The 11,317-nt window shown below is 34.7% G+C and overlaps 1 pseudogene; it reads left to right on the top strand.

The window, feature by feature from the left end:
* Window positions 1-376: 376 nt before the first annotated feature.
* LOC108540007 (T-complex protein 1 subunit epsilon pseudogene) lies at window positions 377-2,006 on the top strand (annotated as a pseudogene).
* The last annotated feature ends 9,311 nt before the right edge of the window (window positions 2,007-11,317 follow it).

Raw genomic sequence — 11,317 nt, 5'->3', positions numbered from 1 at the left:
AAGATACAAAGAATGGATTGGAAAAGTCTAACAATATGCCTAATAGAAGTTTCAGAAAGAAAGAATAAAGAGAATGAGAGTCCATAGAAAGATATAATGAGTAATAATCTTCCAGAACTAAAAAGAAAGACATGAGTCCACAGATTAAAGAATCATACGGCGGTCACAAGCAGAATAAATAAATAAATCCACAACAAGTTTCATCAAAAACTGAAAAATGCCAAAGACAGAGAATAGCTAAAAGAAAATGAGGAAAAAAAAAAAGATTTCTCACAATGGAGCAAAGAATGACTGAACTCAATAGCATTAGAGGGCAAAAGACAATAGATTAGTATCTTCAAAATTCTGAGGGAAAAGTAGCTCCTGGGGCTACACCATGGCATCCATGGGGACCCTCACCTTTGATGAATATGGGCACCCTTTCCTCATCATCAAGGATCAGGACTACAAGTCCTGTCTTATGGGACTGAGGCCCTTAAGTCTCATATAATGGCAACAAAGGCTGTAGCAAATACTATGAGGACAGCACCTGGACCAAATGGGCTTGATAAGATCATGGTGGATAAGGATGGTGATGTGACTGTAACTAATGATGGGGCCCCATCTTAAGCATGATGGATGTCGATCAGCAGAATGCTAAGCTGATGGCGGAACTGATCAAATCTCAGGATGATGAAATTGGACTTGGAACCACAGGAGTGGTAGTCCTGGCTGGTGTCCTGTTAGAAGAAATCAAGCAGTTGCTAGACTGAGACATTCACCCAATCAGAATAGCTGATGGTTATGAGCAGGCTGCCAGTGTTGCTATTGAACCTGGACAAGATCAGACACTATGACTGATCTCATAGTGTCCTTGTTGACGTAAAGGACACTGAACCCCTGATTCAGACTGCAAACACCATGCTGGGCTTCAAAGTGGTCAAAGTTGGTACCAACAAATGGCTGAGATAGCTATGAATACCGTCCTCACTGTAGCAGATATGGAGCAGAGAGATGTTGACTTTGAGCTCGTCAACGTAGAAGGCAAAGTGGGCAGGAGGCTGGAGGACACAAAACTGATTTAGACCGTGATAATGGACAAGGATTTCCAGTCACCCACAGATGCCGAAAAAAGTGGAAGATGCTGAGATGGCAATTCTCACATGTCCATTTGAACCACCCAAGCCAAAAACAAAGCATAAGCTGGATGTGACCTCCATGGATTATAAAGCTCTTCAGAAATATGAAAAGGAGAAATTTGAAGAGATGATTCAACAAATTAAAGAGACTGGTGCTAACCTAGCAATTTGTCCGTTGGGCTTTGGTGATGAAGCAAATCACTTATTTCTTCAGAACAACTTCCCTGTGGTTCGCTGGGTAGGGGGACCTGAAATTGAACTGATTGCCATCTCAACAAGAGGGCGGATTGTCCCAGGTTCTCAGAGCTCATGCCCAAGATCCTGGGTTTACCAGTCTTGTACAGGAGATCTCATCTGGGACAACTAAGGATAGAATGCTGGTCATCGAGCATTGTAAGAACTCCAGAGCTGTAACCATTTTAATTAGAGAAGGAAACAAGATGATCATTGAGGAGGTGAAACGATCCCTTCACGATGCTTTGTATGTCATCACAAACCTCATCCACGATAATCGTGTGGCATACGGAGGAGGGTTTGCTGAGATATCCTGTGCTCTGGCAGTTAGCCAAGAGGCGGATAAATGCCCCACCTTAGAATAGTACACCATGAGAGCATTTGCCGATGTTCTGCGGTCACTCCACGGCCCTTTCTGAAAACAGTGGCATGAATCCCATCCAGACTATGACAAAAGTCCGAGCCAGACAAGTGAAGGAGATGAACCCTACTCTTGGCACTGACTGTTTGCACAAGGGGACAAATGATATGAAGCAACAGCATGTCATAGAGATCTTGATTAGCAAAAAGCAACAGATATCTTTTGCAACACAAATGGTTAGAATGATTTTGAAGATTGACGATATTCATAAGCCTGGAGAATCTGAAGAATAAAGACATTGAGAATTCTATGTAGAAGATCCACTACTGTGATTAAATGGATGTCTTGTGAGACATCTACAGTTACTTATTATATACGTTTTCAGACACTGTAGATACTATAATAAAAATAGCCATTCGGTAACCATTGTTTAACTTTTTCAAAGCTGTGTAATTGTAGGGGTACTATCTCAACAAGCTTTTGTATTCATTATATTAAAGGAATCTCCTTAAACAACAACAACAAAAATTTTGAGGGAAAAGCTGTCTGGTGAGATAAACATAGCTTAACATACACAGTATCCACTTTCTCCTGCCCTCAAAAGAAGAATATTAAAGGAAGTAGTTTAGGAAGAAGAAAACATTTCCCAAAAGGAAGGAATGGGTTGCAAGTAATGAATACTGCTATCAATAAAACTGGTAAATAAGTACGACTGAGCACAAACTAAAACAGTAACAACAAAATGAGGATGGGAGGAGGATGAAAACCAAGGTGAAACAAACATCTGTGATCTATAACAACGTGAAAAATTAGGGCAAGATGATAGATTTAAACCATTCCAAGGTCTGTGTTCTGTTAAGCCGGTATGCATATTGTATTAGTTTCCTAGGGCTGTCACAACCAATTATCACAAACTTGGTGGTTTAAGTAAAACAATAAATGTATTCTCTCACAGTTGTGGAGGCCAGAAGTCCAAAACCAACATGTTAACAGGATACATTCCTTCTGGAGGCTCTGAGGAAGAATCCGTTGCATGTCTCCCCTGGCTCCTGGTGACTGCCAGCAATCCTTGGCGTTCCTTCACTTGTAGCTAGGACTCCAATCTTTGCCTCTGTCTTCACGTGGCGTGCCCCTTTGTGAGATTGCCTTCATGTGCCTTCTCTTTTCCTGCCTCTTACAAGGAACCTCATCATTGGATTTAGAGCCCACTCTAATCCAGGATGACCTAATCTTGAGATCCTTACCTTAATTATATCTGCAAAGACCCTTACCCCAAATAAGGTTGTATTCTAAGGTTCTGGGTGGACATATTTTTTGAGGAACACAAGTCAGCCCAGTGTTCATGTTAAAAATGTAAAAGTAGCTACTAAAAGGTTTTCTAAAAGTAGAATGTATACATTCTAAACCAACAGAGAGAAATAGAAATCTCCTTGAGATTTCTCAAAGAGAAAGCAAGGTAGGAAGGTAGGAAAGAAGAAATAAAAGTATGGTGAATCATAAACCAAAGTCCAAATAAATTAGAAATGATTTTACATGCAAACAAGTTAAAATGCAATTGTTAAGACAAATTCAGATTAAAACAAGACCCACACATACCATTGCTTCTCTAAATATTCACAGATGTGTGTTTCATTCTCTTTATTACCTTCTTCAGTGCCTTAGCTTAGCAAGATAGAAGTACATTTTCATTTGATTTGTGTCCTCAAATCATTTTCACCTGTGACATTAAGCGCAGCCTACAGAGGTTACAGAATAGAAAAAAGGAAAAAAGTCTCTTTCAAGCCAAATTTCTCCTTTTCGGGTGGTAGTCAATCGTTAATTTTCTGGATCAGCTTTAAAATTTTTATTTTTGAAGTACTTTTAGATGGCTTAAAATATTAGTAAAAGGTTAAAGGTGTAAGATTTTTCATCCCCCACTCATCTTTATTCTTCTGCCAATTTCGTGTTTTAATTACCAAAAAAAATTCTTTGAAATTCCTGACTACAAAGAACAACTCTTGTTACCAAACCTGTAGACTATGACTGATTTTCAATCATGCTGTGCACAAATTCTGAATATACAACATGGGTCAGTTTTAATGAGTTCAGAATTTCTTTTAAAAAGTCATTTGCAAACATACACACACGCTCATCTAAATGGTAGCTCTTACAATTTTATCTAAGAAAATTATGAGTTTCAAAATAAGATGCAAATTACAAATTTTGAGCACAATAATGATGTCAAAAAGATGAAGAAAATTTAGTCAATGGACTAAATGGACTTTTCCCCTAACCCCCATCTTGATTAAAAGATGCAATAGCCAGCTAGCCCTAAACAGTGTGAACTATGTTTGTTGTTTTTTTTTAAGAGGATAATGAATATAGAAGCAATTTCAATTCAAGATGCACTCCAATTCTTATTAAACATAAGTCAGACTAATTCTCTGCCCTTCAGAATATAGTTGAAAATTAACTTTGTTTGCCTCCCCCAAAATATTGCTCTCTTCAATGGCAGGATTCTATAATTCATCTTTATATACGACTCACTGCATAGTGCTTGATGGTCAATAAATTTGTTGAATGTGTAAATTTACACAATAAATTCCCCAAAAACTTATTTCCCTTAGGTCATAAAGACTCGTTCTCCCATACTTTCACAACATTAGCAGGCCCGAAGAATTTATATTCTGACAATCTGACCCCACATTATTCTCTGATTTTATTTTATGTATAAACAAAGTGGTTTAGGCCTAAAGAAAAGTCAATACATTCAATCCACAGCCCTATGAGGTATTATGAAGGTGACCAGCAATTCTAACTCTTATTTTGGTTTTTAGAACAAATTAAGGTATTTCATTATTTAAACACGGAGAATAATTTTCTTTTAATATTAATAAATTATTTTATTAAATAAAGTTACTTTTAAATAAAATTTAAAAGGTACTTAAAAGAAAGACCACTTCATTTGTAAGGCCTTATTCAAAATGGCAGGAGACAAATTTCACAAGACAAATTTCACAAGTTGAAAACTTTGGGTTCTATTTTAGTAATCACTGCTACATTTTAAAAATGAGCTAGAGCTCGGCACGATGACTCTGGAGGCTGAGGCAGGAGGATCACTTGAGGCCAAGAGTTTGAGAACAGCCTGGGCAACACAGCAAGACTCCATCTCAAAAAAAAAAAAAAAAAAAATAACCAGGCATGGTGGCACATGTCTATAGTTCCAGCTACTTGGGACTTGAGCCCGAGAGTTCAAGGCTGCAGTGAGCCGTGATGCCATTGCATTCCAGACTGGGTGACATAGCGAGACTACAACTCAAAAAAAAAAAAAAAAAAAAAAAAAAATTACAAAGTTAGCTAGAAAGTCAAGGAAAAGCAGTGAAAAGATACTAGATTTAGACTTGTTGAACAATTGGGTGAGACAGAAAAAAGAGAACAATTTTAAGTGATAACAGACTTCTATTTTAACTGCCTCTTATACATTTCCTTACATTTCCTTGTTTTGATGAAGGTGAGCTATAGCTGGTAATCAGAATCTTATGTCTCTCTCTTTGCTACCTATTGAAAAACAGCCATTTAAGAAAACTTTTGTTGGGAGAAAAAAGGTGCTGCCTTAAGTAACTTGGGAATATGTTTTGACTGGATACTGTAAGGTTAAAGATGAAAAGAAGTGTACTCCAGTAGGTAAACTTATTATACATATGCTAGGTTAGCAATTCTGCAACCACTTTATTGTGTACTAGGGCTGAAAAAAAATAGGGGAATAAATTATAGATACTAAACGTTAAGTTTTTCACTAGCAGAGAAAGAAGTTACAAGTAAACAAAGGGGACAAGCTAGAATGAATCCTGTGGTGCCGGACTAGGAGTTACAGATATCCATAGACTCATTTTTAAATATATACAGAAAGATACAGAAATCATTATAGATATGTGTGTATACCTATGTTAGTAAACATTCATGTATTTCCTAGCTCTGTTCACGGATGTCTAGAAGCCATGACATCCCAGTAACAATAAGCACATTCAGCACTCAAATCTTGGATTGTAAATACCATTCTCCAATAAAAGGAACAGAGCTCTTTGGGGGAAATGACTGATTCTAGGGCTGGGCAGAGAAAACAGAAGATGAGCCTGGTAGTACCAGAAAGTAAAAACCAAAAAGAAAAAAAATGGGACCATGTCAAAAAGATACGGCTCCCAAAGGCCAAAGCTGGAACAATCTGAGCAACAAAACAAATAATTACAGTACTGGATAGTATGGCCAAAAATGTAAAATGCATATCTACAAGTCTACACTGAAAAAATGAGTGACTCCCTTATATTAGAATTCCAAATTATGTATGTAGATACCCCTCCCAAGAAAATGGAGCTTAACTCCTCTCCCTGTGAGCACTGTTGGACTTAGTGACTTGCTTCCACAGAATAGAATATGAAATGAGAAAACAGTAACTTTATAATGGAGAAACCTAGCACATACCATTTTAACCAAGTGATCAAAGTTAAACGTAGCAGTGATGTCATGTTTATATCATGTAAATATCGATATGAGGAAGTTACCTCACTTCTGTGGTATTCTTCTGTGGAAAACTATAATCCCAGTAGAGTCATGAGAAAATATCAGACAAACCCAAATTAAGGGATGTTCTACCAAATATCTAACCCATACTCTTTAAAAATGTCAAGATCTGTAAAAACAAGGAAAGACTGATAAAACTGTTGGAGTAAGAAGGCATAATGATTAAATACAATGTAGTGTCTTAGATTGGGTACAAAACCAGAAAAAGGGCATTAGTAGAAAAACTGGTGAAATCCAACTAAAGTCTGTAATTTAGTTAATAGAGTTGTACCAATGTTGACATCTTAGTTCTGACAAATGTTCCATTCTTAAAGTATTAACATTAGGGGAAACTGAATGGTGCATGTAGGAACTCTCTGTATTAACTTTGCAACTTTTCTGTGTCTAAAATTACTCCAAGGTTTTTTAAAGTTTTGGAGTATTTAAAGAAATCCAAACATTCTACAACTCTTACTAATTTGTATAGTTTTTCTGTAAAATAAAAAAATAATTTTCATAATTCAAATCTATCAACATGTTCAAAGTCAGTGATACAGGAAGAGAACTAAATACAGCCATGTGTTCCAGTCAACAATAGACTGCTCATACAGTAGTGGTCCTCTAAGATTATAACGGAGCTGAAAAATTCCTATCACCTAGTATTTATTACACTATACTTTTTATGATTATTTTAGAGTATACTACTACTTATTTTTTTAAAAAAGTTAACTGCAAAAACTTCCTCAGGCAGGTCCTTCAGGAAGTATTCCAGAAGAAAACATTGTTAACCTAGGAAATGACAGCTCCTTATGTTATTGTCCCTAAGACCTTCCAGTGGGACAAGACGTGGAAAAGGAAGACAGTTGATATTGATGATCCTGACCTTGTGTGGGCCGAGGCTAGTGTGTGTGTTTGTATCTGTCTTTGACAAAGTTCAACAAGGAAAAAAAATTAAAAATAGAAAAAGTATATTTTCGTACAGCTGTACAATGTGTTTTAACTGATACTACAAAAAAGTTAAAAAGGTAAAGTTCATAAAGTAAAAAAGTTATAATCAGCTAATTTATTATCAAAGAATTTATTATAAATCTAATATAGCTGTGTAGTCCAATGTGTATAAAGTCTACAATAATGCGTAACATTCTAGGCCTTCACATTAACTCATCGCTTCCTCACCAGCTGACCCAGAGCAACGTCTAGTCCTGCAAGCTCTACTCATGATAAGTCCCCCATGGTTTTTTTTTTTTTTTTAATCTTTTAAATAATATTTTTACTGTACTTTTTCTATGTTTAGATACACAAATACTTACCATTGTGTTCCAATTGCCCAAAATATTCAGTAACTTACTATACAGGTTGGTAGAGTAAGAGCAATGGGCTATACGATACAGCCTAGGAGTGTAGTGTAGTTGTCTAGACCATCTAGGTTTAAGCACATTCTATGATGCTCTCACAATGACAAAATCACTTAAAGGACACATCTCAGTACATTATCCTAGGCATTAAATGATGCAAAATACTACAAAACACTAGTTTATTCTTAAGATGATCACCGGAAAGGTTTAAATGCATTTTACAAATTCTGTATAACTACAGCTTCCACCATTTCTGTAAAAAGTTATATTTAGATGATTAGAAGCTATTCTACCATCAGCTACTGAAGAGATAAGCAAAAAGATGTTGTTGCCTAATGGCATACAATGCAGGCTTACTTTTTTTGTGTGTGAAAGATTACTCTGAAAGGGCATGAGGAATATGCCTAATTTTCACTCAACTTTCCAGTATATAATACCGATCACACTTATTTAAATTCATTCGTGACCTAATTCCATTTTCATAATTTACCAAATTTTAGCTACTACTACTTTAAGAATTTTTGTCTTGAAAAAACTTAAGACTCAACATGGGAAAAAGAAAAAAGGAAAACTTACCTAAGATATTAGTTTTTGGAACAACTATGTACTACTACAAGTATCTTTTATAGTTGTATAATCTACAATTATAAGGATGAAAATATATTAGAAATAGACACCAATCCTAGGATTTTCCATTTTTTCAAGGTAGGGAACTGCGTTATTTCACTTTGAAATCAGACGTAGACATATTAGAAAAAGCAATTAAATTGACATCATTATATAAAGCTGTAATTTTATGAGATAAAATCTTATTTAAAAGAGCTTTACAGAAAAACATGCAATAAAGTAACATGGAACCCAGGAATCAATAACTTCACTTAACTCCCACAGCCTCAAACTTCTCAACAAAGAAGGTTCTATCCACTAGTACAGAGATAAAAAGACAAAGTATCTTAAAGAAATAGAGTATCTTGAGGACATACTAAGACATTTTCTTATTTAGAGCCTTAAAAATATAACATTCTTTTACTTATAAATTTGGTAAGAGTCCTCTTAAATATTGGTAGTGGTAGTGCAGACAACCATAGAACCACAAGACCAAGGGTAAAGAAGACTTATGTTTAAAAGGGTCCTGTCAAAGGAAGACAAAGTCTATACTTGTCATGAATAAGGGATATTAAAAATTCAAAAGGGAAAAACCTATAAAACTAGAGATTTCAATTTATGCTTAGAGTTTAGAAATTACAGCCAATTCATTTTCTGACTCAACTAGAGCTCTTCCTATTAGGTAAGTTAAACATAAAAAAAAACAAGGACTACTTAGACTTTACAACCGAAAAGTGATGGAAAACAAATGTATAAAACTTGCCTTCATAAGAATATATTTATGATATACTTCTGATCATAGCAAACCGATTAAAAAACAAGAATTAAAGGCATCCCTTCTCTTACGCAGTTGACAACAGAAGTCTCCCCGTATCTTTAGTTTCTGTGATCTCTACTAGAAAAAAATTTTAGAATAAACTATACATAAATCATACTTACATAGAAATACTAACAATAAATGCTATCTTTTAAGTTTTAACTGGCCACAAATTATCAATTAGGTTTTTCTGAAACAGGAGTCTACTATCATTTGCATTAAAATAATACCAATCAAGTATTAAGAGTTAATAAGAATACACTTAAATTTGGTGCAAATTTAATTTTATTAAACCTTACAATGAATGTTGTGGCATATGATTTTCCATTGTGTGACAATTTATTAGCTGGCATCCGAATACAGTACTTCTTTTGAAAAAACACACAATGGGAACTGACAAAAGGGAGAGAAACCAGTTGTTTAGTAATACATAAGGGCAAAAAAAAAAACAAGAAAAAGAAAATGATGATGACCAATTAGTTTGTTTCCTTAGTATCTAACCCTATAATTGTTAAAGTTCTAGGCAATAATGCTGCTGTTATTATTATCTTTAATTAAAAATTATCATAGCTGTAAATTCAGCCTAAGGTTTCTGTTGGGCAGTATGATTTTTAAAGAGCTACTTTTCCCATATAACCTAAACAATTTTCCCACATCACAGTAGACCGGGATCTCTATGCACATTAAGGTAGCCACTTTACAAGTGCGCTACCACTGAACTTCAAATTCATAATGGGCACCAAATTATCTTTGAGTTTATGCCTGTCAGATTTACGAATAAGAAAAATGACTTTTTTAAGTCTATAATCCATTTGTCTTTATAAAGTAGACTGGCATCTGAGTAAAATAACCATTTCTTTTACAGGAATGATCAAAACAGTGGAACATCTAAAATTCAGGAGGCCCCAAAAGGGTATTTTCATAGAAATGTTAATAACTTTACACATTAACTCCAGTCAATAACACCATGCTACAGTGTACAGTTTAGTTAGACTCATATAAGTGTAATTGGTTCATTATTAAATGTACTCATCTGTGGTTCAAAAAATAACACAAATTTAAGTATTTTATTATAATCCATCTCATAATTTTGAGAATACTTTCTGACAAAGGCTTTATCAGTGTCACATTTATGAAACAATTTTCCCTAAAAGAAAATAAAATCAGGGACAATTTTGAGCTATTAAACGAACTGGTTTTTCAAAACCTCCCAATGGCATTTGCGGAGATGGCAGAGAAGGGAGAAATGTATTCTAAGTGAAATAAGTCATTTCAGTTATCAAGACTGAGTTCTAAGTTATCTATTTTAGTGGTGCAAAATGCTATTTAAAGAAATCCTTACTTTACACAGCAGTTGCAAAATTCAAATTCAGCTGCAAAACAGTGAGATGTGCCTCACTCTAAGAGCATATAGGCCCTCCCACCCAGTCCCCAAAGAGGAGGAGGAAATACTAAATCAATTAAAAATCCAATTGTCATCTTTTATCCTCAAATTATCGAGATCAACTAATGTAATTTACTATAATGGCAAAGTTTTCCTTTATAAAAATAATAGCTTATTGATATATAATTCTTATACCACAAAGTTAGAGACAGATGATTTCAAAATACTGACATTTGATATTTCTAGAATATTGGTCTAAATCGCAAAGTATTCTTAATACATGTGACAGTTCAAATATTTCATCAAATTTTCCCACAATAAGAGATAGTAAAACCTCTTCATCAAAAGGTTGGAGAGCATTCATTTATATCCAATTTACCTTTTCTTAATGGTGAAATTAAATTTACAACCAAGCAAATGAGTAAAATATCTTTTAAAAATTAAATCAATTATTTAACCAAAAAGTCTAACATTCTCTTATTTACTACTCTTCATTACAAGGTTTGTACTAACTAAAGATGACGACAAACCTAATGTGACTGTTTGCATTGATGACGACTTAAATAGTGTAACATCAACCCTCAGAATAAAATGTCAACACAAAAAAATCCAAGTGAGTGATCCAGCTCATTAAACTCACAGGTAAACTGAGTTTTTCTCAAATCAATAAGGAGCTTTTTATTCAGAACAACTTCATTAAGACATATGCAGGGCAAATATGCCATCATAAATTTTATTCTGAATTACAATAAAGTGCTGAATGATAATTACCTGAATCTTTTTTCGTACTTTTCACTTATCTTAAGTTAAAAGAGCCCTTTCTGTGGCATTAGCAAATCTGTAAGAGAAAGAGAGAGAGAGAAAGAGAGAGAAAGAAGAAGAAAAGGAGAGAGAAGAGACAGAGAG

This window comes from Rhinopithecus bieti, unplaced genomic scaffold (assembly GCF_001698545.2).
Source record: "Rhinopithecus bieti isolate Rb0 unplaced genomic scaffold, ASM169854v2 scaffold_18504, whole genome shotgun sequence".
Classification (NCBI taxonomy): domain Eukaryota; kingdom Metazoa; phylum Chordata; class Mammalia; order Primates; family Cercopithecidae; genus Rhinopithecus; species Rhinopithecus bieti.
The sequence above is the reverse complement of the archived record's forward strand: the minus strand, read 5'-3'. Positions and strand labels throughout refer to the sequence as shown.